The 21,494-nt window shown below is 48.6% G+C and overlaps 1 long non-coding RNA gene across 4 annotated transcripts in view; it reads right to left on the reverse strand.

Annotated features, from left to right (window-relative positions):
• LOC120219625 overlaps positions 1-21,494 on the reverse strand; it is a 114,169-nt gene that overhangs the window by 61,331 nt on the left and 31,344 nt on the right. Inside the window, exon 1 of one of the 4 annotated variants that reach the window (XR_005525336.1) lies at positions 1,484-1,604. The exons of the other annotated variants lie outside the window; for them this stretch is intronic. This is a non-coding gene — a long non-coding RNA (uncharacterized LOC120219625). Of the gene's footprint in view, positions 1-1,483; positions 1,605-21,494 lie in introns of those variants that run through there. 4 annotated transcript variants of the gene reach the window in all.

Genomic DNA, 21,494 nt, shown 5'->3' on the forward strand with positions numbered 1-21,494 from the left:
AAATGTTCACGTAGTCAAAACTGTCAACCTTGGTGTTACACCGAGGAAAGTTTTCTCCTTATCAACACTATAAAAAACATAATTTTCTATACTCCCTCATTTATAATTTTCCCATTTACATTTAAATCTTTAATTCCTTTTGCATTTATTTTGATATCCGAATTAAACTGAGGACCTAATTAACTTTTTTTGTCAAAAGTTGGGCCGATTTTCCCAACATTATCGATTGAGCACTCCTATGTTTTAAGATTTAATACAAGATAATTTTGATTAATATTTTCCTGGTTTTTCAGGTTTGTTACATTTGCCTTTCTTCTTCAGTAAATGCCTAAGCATAGGTCCATGTCTGTCTGTCTCCGTGCCTTCCTCTCTGTGGACTGGAAAGGACACTCATTGTGTTGAAGACACACTCCTTTTTTCCTCATTGATACAGCAGATCCCTTCCCCAGTGTGAACTCAGAGAATTAATTGTCATAAAGCTTTGGCTTATAGAGGCTTTCCGTTTCCTCTACTCATATTAATCTTCTCATCGACGGCTTCGGACTTGTTTCTTGGGCTCGGGAAAGCCTTCCTCTTGCTAAGGTCAGACTCGTTGTCCCCTGAAGTTTCTTTAATTTTCCTCCTCCTTCCCACCTCACTGCCTTCTATGTTCCACTCTGATTTATTTATAATGTATTTTGATATACTAGGCAAAAATCTAACTTTACCTTTTCCCCAAAGAGTTACCCAATGGCCCCACTACTGTTCATCGAGTGATCTCTTCCTTTCTTATTGGAAATGTCCCTTTTATCACACACAAAATTCTTACAGGGACCGGGGGCTGCTACTTGCCAATATCCTGCCTCTGCCCTGCTTTTACCTGAGACGTCCAGCCTACCAACGACAGCCCTGGACCCGTCCAACGTCCCCGCTTCCCGCGCCTCTTCTGGCTGCCGAGAGCTGCTTGGGAAGTCGCTCAGCCCGCCAGTAGGTGCTGTCCCACGTCCCCAGTGTCCAGCCTCAGCCGGGCCCTCAGCTCTGCCTGGCAGCCAGGCCGCCTCCCCTTCCCAATCCCCTAAGAGCCATTTCAGACCCCCACTCCTTCCTCCTCCACCCCGTCGCCAAGATGACCTTCCCTTCTAGCTCAAGAAACAATATAAGCCCTATCGGGTCTTTCTCAACTTCTTATACCCACCAACCTCCCCTCCCTGAGAAGCAGCAGTCGCCAACGCCTGCTGAGACCTCACTCTGTTCCAGGCACTGTTTTAGCCACTACACGTGCGGTCCGTCCTCGCAACAACTTTGTGAGGTGGGTCCTCTTACCATCCTCAGATCACAGCCAAAGAAACCGGCAGCCAGGCTTTTGGACGTGATTTGTCCAAAGTCACGCTGTTAATAATGGCGGAGAAGCGGGACTGGACTCCGGGTAGTGCCTGACCGCTCACTCCCACGTGTGATTCTCTTGGGTCTTGCTGTGCACTAGCACATGCGGAGCGCGGCTTACCTCGGCTTCAATCTTTGATCTCTGGAGTGGCAGGAACATCATTCCCTTTCCCACTTATTTTCCAAACACTGGAGCCCCTCCTACGTGCCGGCCATGGTTCTGGGGATACAGCAGGAGGCAAAACCAGGCACAGTCTCTGTCCGCCCGAAGCTGACGGTCTGCTGGGGACAACAGACATTGACTGAGGGATCACGCCATCAGAAGCACAAAACCACATCCCAAGGAGACGGCCCCAAGGACGGGAACGTGGCTCTGTGAGAGTGGACAGTAAAGGCTCGAGCAGTGCGGGTGAGGGCGCGGGGGGAGAGCCTGCCTCAAAAAGTGACCAATGAGCTAAGGACCCAAGACCGAAGGTGGGGAGGAGTAAACTGAGCCATGGGCAGGGACAGGCAGGATCCAGGCAAGGGCAGGGCATGTCCCTGTGTTCTCTGCACGTTTAGTGCTATGCTGGGGCAGGGGGGGGGGTGGTCTGCAGGCAGACACAGTCACAGGACTCTCCAGGACCCCACCCCCCAGGCTCAGCCCGAAGCTGCCCTAAGCCGTGGTCACGAGTCACGACCCGGACCTGCAAGGTGTGGACAGAGGAGGTGAGTTCCCCGTTCAGTAGTGCAGTAAAGCCACTAGTGACTGCAGCTCTTCGGCCCCATGACTTGTACCCGTATATGATGCCAAATGACCTCGTTTGTCCACAGACTCTCCTGACTTTCAAAATGTTAACAACTGTTAAAAATTTCTTTTAATGTTTATTTAGTTTTGAGAGAGAGAGAGAGGGAGAGAGAGACAGAGCACAAGCAGGGGAGGGGCAGAGAGAGAGGGAGACACAGCATCCGAAGCAGCTCCAGGCTCTGAGCTGTCAGCACAGAGCCCGATGCGGGGCTTGAACCCACAAACCGTGAGATCATGACCTGAGCCGAAGCTGGATGCTTAACTGACTGAGCCCCCCAGTCACCCCGAAATGTTAAGAACTCTTACTGGAAGCGTCATTATGAGTCTCTGTGCAGAGAGGAGGGACGTCAGGGTCCAGAGCAAACCTGGCTTCCATCCGTGTTTGGGGAAGACTGTCCATCCCCCTGTGTTCGTGTTTTCTAGTGCAGGAACTTACATGAAGAGGGACACCCCTTGCCCCTAATCCTGATCCTTATTCTCTTCACGGGGATGGACGGAGTTACCGGATCAAGAAGCAGCTGACAAACACTGGTTCACATTTGGAGGAACTAAGCTGTCAAAAGCGCATTACATTCCTTCCCTCTCACCTGGGTCAGGTGCCAGGCTTCCATCGGTTACTGCCCTGAACTCCCCCCACGGGGCTGTCCCGATGCCGGTCCAGGGGCAGCACGGAAGGGCACGTACATGGCCCGTGCCGCAAGCCCTTCCGGCCGGGAGTCCAAAGACACTTTTCCAATCAGCTTGTTAATAATAACAAAGCCGATGGGTTAAGTCCCTATGCATCTGTTTCACATGTCTTATATTTATCAATTGGTTCCATGTTTGGGAGAGAAAAAAAAGGGGGTTATTTATTCATCGCCCTCCCCACCCCAACCCACCTGTAGGACACATATTGAGAGTATTTTCTCCATTGAAGTCTTTGCGGTCCTAAATCAACTTCTCTTAACTAAATGCAGGTGGAGATCTTAGAACCCCAGGAGCAATGCCCACTCCCTTCCTCCGCCCCCAGCTTGGGAGGTGCCAGGGGATCTGAGACGGGAAACCTGAAGCCAACAGTTTTAAGCTCCGACGTTATGTCTGAAGCTATTTTCCAGGGCACCCTCGGGTGCCAGCAACAATAACACCCGTTACCTCCACGCAGACCCTCTACCCGCGAGTCACGATGTGGGATCGCCTGTGCTTCTGCAGCCCAATGTTAACACAGCGGCTTGGGAGAGGTATCCCGTGGCAGAGAGTCCAAACTCACTTTGGCTCCGTGTGATGCGGCCTCTCTGCTCTACCCTGGGTCCTCCATTCCTGGCTAACTAAGGGCATCACCCGGTCCCTCAAGGGACCTGTGTCACACTAGTCAGCAGGCAGCAGAGGTCCCGCAGCAGAGGGAAGGGCTGGCACTAGGGGCAGCCACTGTTCTGGGGACAGCAGCGGCTGCCGGGGGAGAAGAGAACAAAGTGTGACACCTGAATAGAGCCGTCCGTAAGGGAAAAGCCACGGGCCTCCAGGCTTGGGGGAGCTGCGAGAGACAAAGTGCGGTTCTCTGGTCATCAGGGTCCTTGGCTCGGGGGTGGGGACAGTACTGAGACCCTGAAAGGGGCTGGCTGACATCACTGTCTTTGGGCCCCCGCCTCACCAGCCTGCAGTCTGCCCGCGGGAGAGGGGGGATGGGCGGGGCGTGGAGGGTGACGGACAGGTGTCGAGGCTGCGTGTCTGGGAAAACCCATCAGTGTGGAAATGGATTCCTGGTGACCTTCAGAGGCTTTGACCAGGGCAGACCTGGCACAGCAATACTGGCTGGCATTTTTGAGACCTTAAAAGTGTGCGAAGCTTCGTGCTAAGCCATTACGTTCCGGAAGGCTTCCACTGGGGAACAGGGGAGGGAGGCCAGGGGTGAGGCTGAGGTTTGGCTTGAAAATGCACCTTTAGGAGGAAGGTCCTGGCCTCTGCCTCCGGTGCCGGGGCAGCCTGTCACTAACTCATCAGAAACATCCTAACAGCCGCCGTCTGAAGCTGCGTGGAGGCCTGGGGACTGTCCGGCAGGGGTGTGTGACTGGAGGTCACGGGAGGGGGCGGGCAGGTGAAGGCATCCGCCGAGGCCGGCCAGCCCTGTGCTCCGCCATCCCGGGGCCCCCAGCATCTCCTCCACCCTGTGATCCCCCACACCGGACGGGGGGCTCGCTGGCTGTGGCCTCAGCCTGGGCGGCCCGCCCATCTCAGGGGAAGAGCAGCCCCACCCCCACCCGCTTGCAAGCGCAGACTTGAGAACAGGTTCCTGAAGCCCCCTGGACGCCTCCCCTCCCGTGACTGCTGATAATCCCGGGGCTCCCACAGGCCGCGGACTCCTCTTTGTGAGACACAGCAGCCCCTCCCTCCTGCCCCTGCTCTGAAGGAAAAGTGCTCTGGTGTTTCTGGAATCCTAACAGGCACACAGAGGTCCAAGCTCAGGTTCAGGAATCGGTTCATCCTCTCAGCCAAAGATAAAAGACCCAAGACCAAGAGTGGGAAATAGCCCCGTGGACAATCGCGTCTCCTCTCCTCTTGGTTTATTTTAAGAATAGTGATCTCGGACCCCCAGGGCTTGCGGGCTTCCAGCCTGCTGCGGGGCTCTGACGTGGGCCTGGTGCACAGCACACACGTGAGGGGGAGGCTGCCCGCCGAGCTGGGACGTCACTGTAAGGGGTTTAGGGAAAAGGCAGAGCTCGGGCCTTCTGGGACCTTAATCATCACTGTGGCTGGGACGCTGATGTGCCCGAGAAGCAGCAGAGCTCTTGCTACCAACCAAAACCAAATATACAAGCGAACAGGGCATTGTCACGACCGTGTCAAATACTGGGCTAATTAAGCATATTGTTAAGTCTTGAATATCTCAGGCCTTAGCCAAGCCTCTCCCTCTTTTTGTCTGTTCCCCAGACCCCACTCAGTCCCTTTACGATATTTGAGAAGGCAGTACTCCTAAGCCCAGGGAGTCTAGGTTATCTGTTTTAGCTTCTTGAGTTTAGAGTTAAATACGTGATGTGTTTGCTCAGCCGTGGTCTTTGACGGGGATGTTTATCCTGTCTGAGAAACGTCTGGAAGTATGAAATATCCTCAAAAGTCACCTTGGCTTGTTTCTCTTCCAGGAAAGGAACCCCTTCTGTATAAGTTCTGTTCCAGGTTGAGAAATGGAAAGCCTAACGGAAAGTAGGTCAAACAATAAAGGGTTTTATTGGCTTTTATAACTGGAAGCCCAGAAGTAGCTGAGTGGGCTTCAGGGCTGGTTTGATCCAGCAGTTTAGTGAGGAAATTAAGGATGGTGTTTCTTGCTATCTTTATGCTCTTGACTCCACCCTCTCTGAAGGCTTCATCCTAAAGCTGGTCTCCCTCATAACGGCAGTTCTTGGCTCTAAAGGTGCACAGCATGCCCTCCAGAAGATCAGAGAGTGTCCTTGCCTAAAGTGCTCTTGGAAGGTGAGCAAGGATCTTTATTTTTCCAAAGTGCCTCATCTCATAGCCCAGAGAACTAAACTGGGTCACCAGCTCACTGGAAAACGCTATGGACTGACTGGCTCGGGGAGTCATGGTGATAAAAGGTTTGTGATTGCCTGGTTGGCTTAGACCAAAAGGAACACACTCTTCGAGCACCCATACCACATGTGCCACCCTGTGGGGTGCGGGTAGGGGGTGGGTGTTGCGGGCGTCACCACACGGTCTGCCACATTCTCCCTAACATCGTCACCATCTCAGCTTTTGGTCCCACGGATGGAAAGCACACCCCTGCTGGCACAGCTCACGCCGTGGGAGGTCAGCCGAGACACGGTCCCTTCCCGCGTGGCTCACGGCTGCCTCAAGGGTCTGCTCGCGTCTCCGCTTCTGAACCTCACAGAACAAAGCCAGCTCACCATTTACGAGGCGGCCCTTCTTTCTCCTGAGCGGAGGAGCGGGTGAGATCCTGATTTTTCGGAGCACAGGAGGAAAACGAGTTAACTGTCCTTCCTTCCACGATTTTACCAGGGGTTGTGTCTCTCACCCCAGTCCCTGTGGCAGAGGAGGCATAGTCAGGAACCCTAGATGAAGACGGAGGAGATCTTTAAGATGCTTGCCTCCGGCTGACCTTCCGGAAGCCTTGCTTGTGGCGTGTCCCATTTGTGTCTGTGTACGGGACTCCGAGAGCCAGTGGGGGTGCCTGGGATTCGGTGCATTCAGAGATTATAATTCCTCCTGACGGTCACATTTCACCCGGCCTCATGGATGCCACGCAAACGGGTCTTGGTGATATTCTCGTTACAAGCAATACGATAGCTGCTTCTTGCCCCCGTATCAACCCACTGGCCAAGTAACAAAATTTTGAAAAAGGTCCAGTTGAAGAGGTGACAAATGTCCCAGCTTGTCAATACACCATTTTATCATTTTCATTAAGAGTGTGTTCCAATGGAACCCTAATTTGCATTAGAATTAGCATATGGCCTTACCCCATACGCTAATTCCAAAGGCTGTCATGAAGCCACATGAAAATAATGATACGGGTAAACTTCTATTCCAGCCTTTACTCACTTCTTTTTCGTATCTTCTTGCCTGAAAAGAACCTTTCTATGGTAATAACAGTGGTGACGACTAGGCAGTAAGCACTCCGAGAGCAGACATCACTTTTACAGGGCTCTGCACGCCAGCACCAAGCGTCCGGATGTGCCTGAGACTGTGTGTGTTACCTGCACACGGACAATGCCGAGACCAGGTATAAATAGAGAACCCTGACTCCCATCCTGCAGCAACCTGCCCAGGAAAGCAATCATTCTGTCTGCAGGAATTAGTCCAGGAAGCCCGCCTGCTGGAAGCCAGACTGCTAACCTCTCGCAGCAATCCAGAAGCTAAGTTCTTTAACAAGCGGCCCCGAATGGCCGGACTTCACGAATCACTAAGAGCTTCCTTACCTCTTCTCTTCGTTTCCAACTTAGGACCAAGCAGAGAAAGCCAGCTATGACCCCTCACCGATCACATCGGATGCTCTGCTTCAGGTTAGCACACCTGCCACCTCCCCACTCCCAGCAGCCTCCGATCCGGGCACACCTGAAGCCTTGCCTTTTTCCACGATAAATCTTGCTCCCTGCTCTGCCAGCCTTCGGGTCTCTGCCCAGACGCAAGTGGCGATGATGGATTCCCGTTCTATAGTGAGTTCAGAATAGACTTTTGATTTTGTTTTGGATTTTGCTTATTTCTATGTAGTTGATTCTCAATAATTGTTGAGTGGAGGTAGGAAAAGATTAAATACACTGAGGAAATCTAAATGGATACAATTATCCAGCTTTCCTGAGAAACAACTGCTATCACATTGTGTAACTTTAAAGTGTACGATATGGTGATTTGCTACACACACATCTACATAATTTTTATTTGCCAAACCCACGTAATCAAGCTAGGAAAAATCCACATAAAAAAAAGAAGAACAAAGGAAGGAAACAGGGAATCTGTTTTGTTTCTTTGTGTAGAGGGTCTACTAGATGTTTGCGTCTGACATAATTTTCTCCATTAAAAATGATCAGGCTGGGAAAAGAAAAGAATTCAATGTTGCATGTGACCGAACCATGAGGTTAAAAAGCGGGTTCTGATCCCGTAGGTCTGGGGTGGGGCCTGAGATCCTGCATTCTAACAAGGTTCCACAGGAAGCCGGTGCTGCAAGACGATCCCACACTTCACTAGCGAAAACTCCATGGTCTGGGGGTAACGCCACACAGAATGTACCATTTCTGGTCCCCTCATCTCAAAACCAAGATGGACAGCCTACGTCTCAGAGAGAAAACCTGCACGTGACAGTCCCGGATGGAAATCAATCCTCTACAAGTTAAAAAAAAAATACAGAAAACAACGTATATTTTGATTCCAATAAAAAACGATGTTCCCAGCAGCCTTCCTGTTCAGAAACAGAAACTTCTCATCATGCTGTGATCAAAGGTAAGGCGCTTTCTTAATCTGGTCTTGTTGACTGCACAGCTGGGCAAATCCCAGTTTGGAAAATTATTGCCAAATATTGTGGAATCTCCCTTGCCATGCTGGCTCGACGGTTGGGTTGGGATTCCGAGCGAGGGAGAGAAGGATGTTTGGGAAATTACCTTGCTTTGCTGAACGTGACAGGCCTGGGACTTGTGTGTGAGGGTTACCAAAACCACTACTGACGAACACTCTTCCAAATTATGACTCATTCCCCTGAGCCGACTCTTTACGACGTCTGCTTAGCCCAACCCATCTCGATCGCCCCTTCTGTTGTCTGACTTTGACTTGCAGACGGGTGCCCGACCTCCTTTGATATACCGTACATGACATCCTAACAAACCTTCTCTTTAATCCAAGGGATCGCACATATGCCACCGTCAGGAGTCGGGTGGGGCGCACGCAGGGCAGATGAGTTGCCGCAGGTCAGATGGGATCGGAACATACACTTGGCATAATCTCTAAATGAACCCTAGGCTCTAATTTTAAAATAAAACCCCACATTTTTCACAAGACAGGGACAGCACAGCCAGCCAGCAGCTTTTAACTGCAGCAATAGCAAAAGTCCTGAGTTAACTCCTCATGCATCCACTTAGAAGTAAAGCATCACCTGTGAAACTTCTTAGGCCAGACGGTCTCCCCTTTTAAAATATATCACGGAAAAACACTTCCACATTCAAACACCGAAAGGCATATGTATCTACGGATTTTTAAGCAGCCTTGCAAATAAAGGAAAGGATGCTATTTGCTCGTACAGATTAATTTGTAAAAATCTTATTGCTGGATGGATGTCTGCTAGAGGTTGAAAATAAGTTAGTCTTTTCTAACAATTCTACCAAACTGTTTTCTTTCAAAAGGGGAATAAGTGCTCAACAAAGAGTCTGAACCAATGGATGTGCTCAAGAAGTGCCAGGATGAGAGGAGTGCCCGGGGGGCTCAGTTGTCTAAGCGTCCGACTCCGCCTCAGGTTATGATCTTGTGGTTCATGGGGTTGAGCCCCGTGTCGGGATCTGTGCTGACAGCTCAGAGCCTGGAGCCTGCTTCGGATGCTGTGTCTCCCTCTCTCTCTGCCCCTACCCTGCTTGCGCTGTCTGTCTCAAAAAAAAAAAAAAAAATAAATAAAATAACCACACACACAAAAAGAGTGTGAGGATGAGATGCAGCTGGTGAGTCAGAGGCTGGACAAATTACATAGGAAGGGCCCTTGAAGCCTGGAGATGTCTGAGATTCTGTCTGCCATACCCACTCATTTCCTCCACGCCAACTCAAGACTCCTGCACGTGGCCGGGGAAGGGCCATGCTGGCCCATCGGTGTCATTTCTGGAAAGGGGCAGACCAATCAAACTGCTTTCCTAGAGTTTCTCTCCCTCACCCATCACTGTCACTTCTGGGGGGAAGAGCAAGAAAACAGAAAGCCTACATTCTTTGCTTATGTAGATTTGAATCCTAGCTCCGCCACTTACTGTCCAGTGACCTTGAGAAAGTTGGCTAGTTGCTCCGAGATTCTTTAATAATCTTATTATTTCTGCACATATTCAATGCCTGCTGAGCTTTTACCGCACCTGAAGGGTTGACTGCACCGGGCCAGGTTTGGGGAGTGTGGCCGAGAGGAAGACACCCCCCACCCCCACGCGGAGGAGATGGAAATAAGGGAGGAAGCAGCTATGCAGGTGCTGGCGACCGTAGGGTCACTAGGGTGCCAGGAGCACGCAGGACAACAGCCAGCCTCAACTTCTCCAAAGAGGCTGCTGCTGGCGCAACGAAGCGTCAGTGTCACTTGGATAAAGGATGGGGTGCGGCAGATGGAGGGAACGTGGGGCGCCCGCGGGATGGCACGCTGTCCATCGTGGCCACAGCGTGGCACTGGGAAGGGAACGCAGAAGGCACGGGCCTTGCGAGCCTCAGGATACGGACACTGGGCTTGAGCATCTTGCGGGAAATGACAGATCCCGACTCCTCCCTTTGTCCATCCTGCCTCGTCCACGGCCACAAAAGTCCTGTTACTCTGCTTCTAAAACACACCCAGACCCTCCCCCTCTGTGGCCCGGCCCCCCCCCCCCCCCCCCCCGGCCGATGCAAGTCCAAACAAGCCACAGCTCGGATCCTTCTGCCCGGGTGAGAGACCGCGCTGGTCCTGAGCGGTGGCCTGGGGACGGAGGAAAGCGGGTCCACCTTGGGGGCGGCCTTCTAATACTGAGCTGGGCGCTGTGGACACACGGGTGCGGAGACCTGGACCCGGTCCCCGTCCTAGTGCAGGTTATCGTCCTCTGGGGGAGAGAGGAATTAATAAGAAGTCACACAAGTAACCGTAAAGTTGCAACAGCGACAAATGCTCGCAGGGACCTGCCAGGCACGGGGGGCGTCTGGCACAGTCAGAGCCTCTAACGGAGGGCGTGTCGTGTCGAGAGGATCAGGGAGCGCTTCCCGAGGGAGGTGCCCGAGCTGCAAAGAGAAGGGGCGGCCATTCCAGGCAGAGGGACACGGAGAGGAGGACACGGGAGCCCGGAGCACAGAGGGGGGCGTCGGGGAGCCTGGTGGGCTCGGGGGCCCCCCGAAGGGGTTCGTTGTCCTCCAAGGAGCACCAGGAGGTCCTGGCTTGTGTCACAGCAGCTGACGGGGTGGAGACAGGCACGCGGCTCCCGTGTGGACGCTGGGCCGGGGTCGACGGTGGCTACTGATGGGGCTTCGGGGAAGAACCATGGGCCCCGGAACAGGGGTGTGATGGTGGAGCTGAGGCAGGCAAGCAGATGTTGCCTTCGGGAGAAACGGAGGTAGAATCGGCAGAACTTGGTGATGGAGAGAAGCGTCCACAGGGAGCCCCGGAAGTGGCGCACGGTGCCTCCCGGCTCTGCCGTCTGAAGCACAGAACTGCTGCGTGTAGCCGCGGGGGGGTGGGGGGCTCCCCAGCTCTGTGGTCAAGTGTTCCGCCAACACGCACGACGTTCTAAGGGAACAAGGAGAGAAGGGGCGACGGGACAGGCAGTGTCCTCCGTCCGAGAGGCAACACTGAACCCACTAAACTAACACACGCTGGATTACAGCCTGATCCTCGAAGGCCTTGTGACCTTTCCCTGAAGAGTGGAAGAGTCAGAACCCCATGTCGGGGCCGAGGGGGTCTCTGCGCTCGTGGAGAACACAGACTCTAAATTGTGCCTTAACATTTTGAGGACAGGTGCTCACACTAAGAAATATTTCAGGACCCCCCGAAATAAGACAACCTCAGGCGCGTGCACCCTCGTAGCACTGAACTGCTGCATCTTGCCTGACACACATACGATCTTCCACCCCGTGCCTCGCTTATTTATACACACGTCTTCATTTCCTATTCTCGGTAACCTACTTGAACAAATGACACAGTAAACGGCACCTGAGTTGAACAGTTTTCTAGAGAGAGAAACACAGAATGCTCGGAGGGGTGACCTGGCTGCTAAGACTAACATGCACAATGTGTCACGGGGTTTTGGTAGAAGAAACAGAAAGAGGAGCAGTTGACTCCGAGGGAGGGAAGGCCTTTGCTAAGTTCACTAATGCTGAGTGTATATTCCTTCTTCCTCTCTAAGCAAAACTGAGGGGACACACTTCCACCATATGGAAGCATTTCCATCTTGCAAAATTATTCCAAGAAAGGAAAAAAATGGATCGCCAAGAGCAAAATGCAATGTGGATTTCCAAACACGGCCAGAATCGCAAAACCTGTGTGACATTAAGAAGCATCCCAATGACTTGAAAAAGAAAACCCATTCAGAATGGAAGGGAGGGGAGCAGCGACGGCACAAGAATCTTCCTGCGAATCCCAGCCCGGAAGTCCACTTTCCGCAGCCACATCATGAAGAGCTGTCCGGTGAGCATCTCCATGGGACTAAAATCACAAACGAATGAATAGAGACTCTTCACGTTCAACTGTTCTGTCTGTAGACACGATGACATCTGCAGCTTTGAAATGTGGTGGGAGACCCAGCAAACTCATGCAAAAGCAACACACTTTTTCCAGAAGACCACAGTCAATAATGGGAAATGCCTGCTGGCAGGAAGCTTTTAAATTACTGAGACCATTAGACGCAGTGGACATGACTTGAGCACATGTACGTCTCTTAGAGTCAAAATATGAATGGATAATGGAATCTATGAAAGAAGGGATCAATGAGGCATGGCAGTCTGCAAACAGAGTGGGGTGGACAGATGCCAGAGGAGACAGGTGAATGCTGGGATTACATCTCACCCAGCTTTTTTTAAGTTTATTTGTTTTGAGAGAGTGAGTGAGCGAGTGAGAGAATAAGCAAGGGCAGAGAGAGAGAGAGAGAGGGAGAGAGAATCCCAAGCAGGCTCCGAGCTGTCAGCACAGAGCCCGACATGGGGCTTGATCCCATGACTGTGAGATCATGACCTGAGCCCAAATATGAGTTGGTCACTTAACCAGCTGAGCCACCAGGTGCCCTGCACTAGATTTTTTTTTTTTTTTACAAAAGCCTTGAACTAGGAGTAAATAGATTGGCTGTAAAGAGTAGCAGTTACAAAATAGTTGTAATCCTTTGTAAGATTTCCGTTCAAGGCAGTGTTTCTCAACCAGAGGCCCCAAGGGGACCTCTGGCTATAGGCACTTATGGTTGTCACACTGAGGGTGGGGGTGGTGGGCTTCTGGTAGAAGCCAGGGATGCTGCTAAAGATTGTACAACAGACAATTCTCCCATTCTCTGCCACAGTGGAGAATTACCCAGTCCCAAATGTCAAGGCTGAGAAACCCTGGCGTAAGAGGAAAAAAATGTATGAAAAATTAAAACGGAGGCAATAAGCCACGAGTCCTTGGAATAGGATGTATATCCAACAACACGAAGCTGGACCCTACTAAGGATGAGGGCAGAAAGCTGTATTCAGGCTGTAAAACTTCAAGACAAAGCAAGAAGAAAAGACTTCAAGCCCTGGGCAGTTCCTACAGTTCAATTACTTGGTGTGTAGTTTATCTCAGTCACACTTCTTGTCGCTGGCTGGCTCTGATAAAATCAGTTACTTTCGAGAATCCTGAGTACACAGTAAAATAATAGAGACAACGTATTAAGAAACCATAAAAGGGGAACCTGGGCGGCTCAGTTGATTAAGCGTCTGACTTCAGCTCAGGGCATGATCTCGTCGCGGTTTATGGGTTCGAGCCCCACGTGGGGCTCTGCGCCGACAGCTCGGAGCCTGGAGCCTGCTTCAGGTTCTGTGTCTCCCTCTCTCTCTGACCCTTCACCTCTCACACACTCTCCTCTCAAAAATAAATAAACATTTAAAAAACCCCATAAAGAATGTTGCTTTCAGTCCATGTGGGCTGCCTCAGATCCCTTGGGTCCAGGTTCAAAGGCAGAGGGGAGGTTTGGAGGGCCGGGAACTGCAGGGTCCAGATTCCAGGACCAGCGGCGGGTGGGGCCACGATGCTGGAAAGGCTTCTGTTGTGGCTCAGGAGCCCCGCCTGGGCTCACTCGTCCACCAACAGACATCAGGGGGTCTGCTTTCCCTGTGCTATGACAGCTTTTTACCGTGTCTTCTGCGGCACGTGAAAGAAACTCGTCTGTGCTCACGTCACAGGTAAACCAGGATGGGGAGCTACACAGGATTTTGTCTCAACTCCCATTTCAAGTTTTCAGATGCCCATGAATAAGCAGTCTCATGTCCTTGCTTTCCGTACTCAAAAGTGATTTCTCCTTGCTTTTCTGCTGAGCTCAGAAGACATCTTTCCAAGTCTGTTGTCCCAAAGGATTCTGATCTGGGTCTCTCCTGGGGTCTTGCATCAACTCTTCTCTTTTCACGAACTTCTCTTGTTCCGTCTCCTTCCTCGGAGCTCATCCAATGGCTGTTGATGCAGGGACATAAAGGGCCAGCTTCCTCACCTGAACTTGGGACATCTGGGCTCTACAGATCCCCAGGGGAAGGACTGAGGCTTTTGTAACAGAGCATCACGGTTCATTTTCTTTCTCTTCCCAATCGTGCTTTCCCCTCCCGTCTTCCAGAGGTGTTGATGGCCCTCAGAAGGGTCCTGCCCTTTCCGCTCTGTCTTAGATTCTGCTTCTCAAAACACCCACCGGAGAAGCGCGCGCTGGCTCTCGGCATGAATCTTGTCTCCGTCGAGACTTCGCAGACTTGGACGGCTTTGACCCATCAAAGATCACATCTTTTCTCTACCTTTTCCCCCCACGAATCTTGAGGTATCAGAAAGGAATAAAAATACATTCATTCTGCTATACTTCAGAAGAACACAGAATCAAAATAACTCTTAAAACTTAATCTTGATACAATTTCAAACTTGAAAAGTCTGCAAAAATATGACAAAGGACTTCTTCTGCCTTTCCTTTACCCAGATTTACCAAGTGTTTGTAAACTGCCCCATCGGGTTCTTTATCATTCTCTGTGTGTGTGTGTGTATATATGTGTGTGTGTGCCATATCTTTGTGTATATTATTATTTGAACCATTTGAGAATAAATAACAGACAGTGGCCTCTCTGATGAACGAAGTGTTTGTGTCCCTCCTAAATTCACATGTTGAAGCCTGATCCCCACTTTGATGGCATTAGGTGGTGGGGCCTTTGGGAAGTGATCAGGTTATGGGGGTGAAGACTTCATAAGTGGGATTAGTGCCCTTATAAAAGAGCTCCCACAGAGTTCCCTTGCTCCCTCTGTCGTGTGAGGACACAGTGTAAGGACGGCCGTATATGTACTAAGAAGTCCTCACCAGACACTTGCTCTGTTGGTGCCTTTTTTGGACTTTCCAGTGCCCAGACTGTGAGAAATAAATTTCTGTGGCTTATAAGCCACCCACTGTATAGTCTTCTACTATAGCCCAAACTGATGAGGACAGCCCCCTTATCCCTGAATACCTGAGCGTGTATTTCCCACGAATTAGGACGTTCTCTCACGTAGTCACAGTATAAGGATCACAACTGGGAAGTTAACTCTGATACACTAGTGTCGCTCCACAGTCCATATCCATGTGTGCATGGATCCAAAGGATCCAGTCAGGTCCTTTATAGCTGTGCTTTTCTGGCCCAGAATCTGTTGTTTTTGTTGTTTTGTTTTGTTTTTTTGCATTTAGTTGTGAAATTTTAGCCTCTTAAGTCTGGAATGCTGTTCTTCAGTCTTTTCCTTCCTTCCTTCCTTCCTCCCTCCCTCCCTCCCTCCCTCCCTTCCTTCCTTCCTTCCTTCCTTTGCCTTTTTTGACTTTGATGTTCTCAAGAATCCAGGTCAGTTATTTTATGGAATGCCCCTCCATTGGAGTCTGGTGTTTTCTCATAATTAGATTTAGGTTTTTAGTTTCTGGTAGACACGGTGACAGTAGTGACTTGTGCTATTGTCTGTGTATCATATAAGGAGGGACAGATGTCAGTTTGTCCCAGTGTTGGTGATGTGAATTTGATCACCCGGTTAAGAAGATGTCTGAGTTTCTTCTCTGCATTTAATATGTAATTAATGTAATTAATATGCAATTTATGGGAGCTCCTTAGAGATTATGTAAATATCCTGTTATTCATCAATCCTAGCATCCACTGGCAGCCTTAAAGTTATTCCTACGTCATATTTCTTCTAGGTGGATGGAAGAGCCGTCTGTACAGATTTACTTACATCAGGGTGGACTAGTGGATTCTGACTTTATTCAGGAGGTTAGAACTTATTCTGTGACAACACTGTTTCCTCGTGATTATTTGATTTGATTCCCAAATAGTTTGAGATTTGGCCAGTGGCAGCCTCTTCACGTAGGTTCTGTGTCCCGTCAACATGTTCTCACCATTGTTTGAACACGTCCACACTTGCCAGTGGGACAAGACTTTTCAGGTTCATATGGTATTTTCCCTTTCCTCTCCCTGGAATCAGCCCTTTCTCCAAGGAGCCATCATCCTTTAGGAAGGAATAGTATTTAGACATCAGATCTGGGCACTGGGTGGGTTCACTGCTACTGAGGTCATAGCTTCTAGGCTCTCTCAGCCATCAGGGCTAGGAAGTACATGTATATATTTCTATTTCTACATCAATGTGTGGATTAAGAGCCATAGATCATACACTATTCATACAATACTGCTCTATCCCAACACTATAAGATTTATTGTAGTTCTCTTTCCATATTTTTAACTCCCTTCTTCAACAGTGAGAGATTTAGCTTCCACCGTCCTAAAAAAATTTACTTATTTGCTCAAGCTTGTGAATTCCTGGGCACACTCTTCCACAGAAAGAAAGTGGCTTCTGAATTACTAACACACCTCACTGTGAAGAAGTAAACCCACTAACTAGAATGAAATATGTGTTTCATTTTTTAGGTGAAAGGTCTTTCACTTTTTTAGGTAAAATTTACATACAGTAAAATGCATCGATCTTAAGTACACAGTTTGATGAGATTTGATCAGTGTCTATACCTATGGGGCTCTCATTATGATCAAGACATAAAATATTTCCATTGGCCCAGAAAGTTCCCTCATGCCCCCTTTTAGTAAATCCTATGCCCCAAGGGCACTTACTGTTCTGAATTTTATCACCACATATTAATTTTGTCTATTCTTGAACTTCACAGAAATGTAAAAAAAAGAAAAAAGTAATAAATGTGATAAATGTTTGGCTTCTTTTATGGAGTGTTTTTTTTTTTTTTTTTGAGATTCACCCAGGAATCTCAAATTCATGTATAAATGAATTCGCTCATTCATTCTTACATGTTGTTGCATGTATCAGATGTTATAAATAAGTTGGGATTGCTCAAAAGTAGCCCATATGTGAATATATTACTTTTTGCTTATCTTTTCTCCTTTTGATGGACATTTGGGTGTTTTTGGCTATTACGAATAAAGTTGTCATAAACATTCTTCTACTGGTCTCCTTAAGGAAATAGGTTTTCATTTTTAATACCCAGCATGTTGTACGAGAGTTGTATGCTTAACTTTATGAGAGATGGCCACACCATTTTCAAAGTAGTTATTTCATTGTATATCCCTGCTGGCAGTGCGGGAGAACTCCCATAGCTCCCCATGCTTGCCAATACATGGTGTAAATTATTTGCTTTAATTGTAACTACTCTAGTGGATATAAGAGGGTGTCTCATTACAGTCTGAACACCCACCTCCCTGATGACAGGTGATGATGAGCATCTTTTGGTCTTATTGGTCTTATTGGTCACTTGTAGATCTTCTTTTGTGAAATACCTGTTCAAATGTTTTGCCCCTTTGAAACAGACTGTTTTGTCTTTCTATTGTAGATTTGTAGGAGTTCTCCATGTTGTCCACATACAACTTATTTGGGTCACATATGTGTACTGTGACTTTATTCCTCCAGTCTGTGGTTTTCTTTCTCATTTTCTCAATGGTGTCATTTGCTAAGCAGAATATCTTGATTTTTATTTGGTTTATCAAAGCTGTTTTTAAAAAAATACATTTAGTGCTTTTTGTGTCCTTTATAAAAAATCTTTGCCTAGCTTGTTTTTATCCTAGAAGTTTCATACTCTTAGCTTTTAATGTTTATATCTATAAATCCATCTCAAATTTGTTTTTGTGTGTGGTGTGCATAAGAGGTCAAAGTTCGTTTTTTTCCCTGCATATTTATCCAGGGAATATATATAAATATAAATAAAGGGAATGAATTTATCAATTCAATTCCATTTATTGAAGAACTATCTTTATCCCCATGGAATTGCCTGGGTGGCTTGGCTGAAAATCAATTGGCTTTATATGTGAGGACCTATTACTGGATTCTATTCTTTTCCATTAACTTATTTATTCCTATGCTGATACCACAATGTCTTGATTATCATGGCTTTACAGTAAAATTTGAAATCAGGTAGTGTGTCTTTGTTCTTTTTCCAAGATTGCTCTGACCATTCTCAGCCCTTTGCAGTTCCACACATAATTTATAATTAACTCATCGTTTTTCAAGAAAAATCAGTTTTTCAACAAAAATTGTCCTTTGGGATTTTGATTAGAATTAATTTGTAGGTTAATTCTGGAAGGGATTAAAGTCCTAACAGTAAGGTGTTTTCTGATGTATGGAATTGGAGTGGACTTGATTTAGACATGTCCCTTTGAATTTCTTTCTCACAATGTACGTGTGCACATACGCATGCATTTGTGTATATGGTGGACTGTTCTACTCAAAGGAGTTTCTTTACTCTTCTCCCACTGAGCTGAAAACTATAACTCCAGCTGCTAGCACCTGTCTGCCTAGTTTCGAGGCAGGGATATTACGTATACAAGCTGATTCTGGGAAGGGCTGGCAGTAGAGATGATCAGGAAACAGGCTCAGGGTCCTCTGAACTTGCAGGCAGGCATCACAGGTTATGCGTAGCATGTGGCGCTGGTGGGAAATGATGGGTAGAAATGGGGAAAATGTTAATGTCACGGAATGCTAGGGGAGAGATAAACTGCATACATTCTGGCTGAAGTGCCTGGTTATTTGAGGAAGCTGATGGAAAGAGTAGCTGCCATAGGCAGAGACACCCCGTGTAAATACACCTTCCTCAAAGAGGCTTGTATCCCATGGAAGGCAAGGCTGTTTTTGGGTCTGAAAGATTAAGCAGACTTTCACTTTTCAGGGCTGGGCACCTGTGGGGAGATTTCCCTGTAGCAGAAAATACCATCACTATAAGATAATATAAAAATAGCTACTATTTATTGGGCACTCATTCTGTGCCAGGCTCAATACTGCCCTTCACATTTCATCTTCGTGACAACCTTTTGGGATAGATATGATTAGCTGTATATCTTCCAGATGAAGAAATTAAGGATTTGAGCGGTAAAGGGTACCTGGACCCCACGGTTCGCAAACAGAGAACTACCTCTCACCCCCGAACTCTTGTCTGTCTGCACAGCTCAGCACTGATCTACACTCACTTTGAGTCTCACAGTTCTAATGCCCCTGGGACCTCCTCATCCTGGGGGAAGCCCCGCTGACGTCTGATTCGCCTTCTTGGCAACTTCTCTTCTCCATAAATCTAGACCAAGGCCAGGGTGAGCTTCTCTGTCAGAGTCTGTCTCCGCCAGGCCTTAATTAGCCCAATGGAGATGGAGCACCATGGCCATCAGGCCTGGAAATTAGACTTGGGAAATCCCTGGTGGTGTTCAGGCCATTATTACCCAGCCTGGGCTTGCTTCTGGGCTTTTAAGTGCATTAGAGCACTCTGCATTGACTTGACTGGCTGCTCCGCGCTGGCTCGCCTGTCAAATTACCTCTCATTTCTCCAGCTCACCTGATGTTGTTGGAGCACTTTCCTGGCAATGGGAGCTGCTGGTTCATCCTGAGGGATCTGGGGACTGGGCCTAGTTTTACAGATGGGGAAGCTGAGACAGGGCCGTGTTGAGTGAGTGTGTTTTTGGTCTCCTTCATATGCTTAATGTTTGCAACTGGAGTGATTTTTTTTTTTTTCATGTGGCTGGATCTAACGTTTCAAATTGGCAGTTTAATGAGCCTCTGAACAAGGCTATGTTTGGAGCATCAAAGTGAAGCAGAGGGAACTGATTGATTATTGAAGATGGGCCCTGTAGACCACTCAGAGGAATACCTCAGATTTGGGGGCTGACGGGTATTGTCCCAGGTATCCGGATGTGTGGGCTGGGGGTCTCAAGTTGCACAGTTGTGCACATGCTCTAATGGAAGTGGTTTACTGGAGGCTGCCCAGGGGCGACTGCAGAATCAAGACAGGCCTGTGATCTTATGACTTTACCTCAGATCAATGCTACCTCTTTACTGGGTGAGAGAAGGGGAAGGGACCATTCATCCATCCATTCTTATAACACCAGCAGTATGCTAGCTTGGGGACTAGACAGACACTTGTGACGAGGCTGGTTGGCATCTAAAGAAAACGGGAAACCAAGCAGTGTCCAGAAAGGATCCAGAAACAACCAGCAATTGGGGCCAGGGCCTCAGTCCCCGAAAGCACCAGCAGTGACACGAAACATAGGCTCAAAGCAGTGGACGGGGACCTTCTGAGCTGGGTCTCACATTAGAGGTGGAGCCAAGGAGGTGGAAATGCATTGTCCTGTCGTCCTACTCTGCATCCTTATACAGGGGTGGAGGGGAGCCGAGGACTCCCCGCCTCAAGTCTGCACTCTGGGGTACAGGAGTCAGGCTGAGCTTTGAGCAGGCCACCAGGCCACCAGGAACGGGGATGCAGAGCGGCCAACATCAGGGCATGAGACAAGGGCTTGTCGGCAAAGCTCTCCAGGCTGATCAAGTTGGAAAACTAAAGCCCTTGGTATCGAGAATGCCCCCTCGCTAGCCGTGCCCGGGAACCCGCCCCCCCGCCAAAGGCACAAACCTCTACTTCAGTAAAGTTCTAAAAACTGAGGTATGCAAAAACCATGGTAAGCAGCTGTGAAAATGCTTTTTAAAATTTTTTTAAAAAAATATTATTTGGTGAGAGAGGCAAAAGAAAAAGAGGGTGAGAGAGCAAGCACACAGCATTGGGGGGTGGGAAGGAGGGACAGAGAGAGAGGGAGACACAGAATCGGAAGCAGGCTCCAGGCTCCGAGCTGTCAGCACAGAGCCCAACGCAAGGCTCAAACCCATGAACCCTGAGATCATGACTTGAGCTGAATTTGGTCAGTCAACTGGCTGAACCACCCAGGTGCCTTGCAAATCTGTATTTTTAACAAAGAGACATTTCTAGAAAGACCACCAAATTCCACCGGCACTCAGCTCTGGACGGGGCCAGATAAGAAGGGAGTCTCTCCACGTGAGTCTGGCCTACGAGTTACAAGTAAAACCTTGAAGTTGAAAAACTGGTAAGAGCCAATGATCTGGGAAGACAGCACTTTTGCACCCAATTTTGAACTGATGGTAGAAAACAGAAGCTTAAGTTTTGTGACGTTTCTCTGACTTTTGGGGAACGTGGTTATGTTATGGCAACAAGAGAAGGATAATTACAAAGAATTTGTGGATTTTGCTCCACAAACCTAGGACCCCGAGACTGGGCGTCATCTAAGTGAGACACGCCCATGTTTGCGTTGGATCTACATTTCACAGGAAGAGCTCTGTTCTTGGAACCCAGAGGAGCCCCAGCAAGAGCTTTAAATCTGTGAAACTCATTTCTTGTCCCCCACTTCCCACTCAGAACTATTGTCTGACTTTCCCACAATCCCTAGGACTCTCTGTTCAATTCATCTACAAAGAAAATAAAGGAAGCAACCAAGAAATTAATAGCATGACAAGAATGGATTCAATGTATAACCACCACCAGGAGCATGGAGGTTTTAAAAGAGGGTCTGGGGTCCTTTATTTTTTTTCAATGTTTATTCATTTTTGAGAGAGACAGAGAGAGAACGCAAGCGAGTGGGGGAGGGACAGAGAGAGAGAGACATAGAATCCAAAGCAGACTCCAGGCTCTGAGCTGTCAGCACAGAGCCTGACGTGGGGCTCAAATCCATGAACCATGAGATCATGACCTGAGCC

The sequence above is a fragment of the Hyaena hyaena genome, unplaced genomic scaffold (genome assembly GCF_003009895.1).
Source record: "Hyaena hyaena isolate Hyena2069 unplaced genomic scaffold, ASM300989v1 scaffold_13, whole genome shotgun sequence".
Lineage (NCBI taxonomy): Eukaryota > Metazoa > Chordata > Mammalia > Carnivora > Hyaenidae > Hyaena > Hyaena hyaena.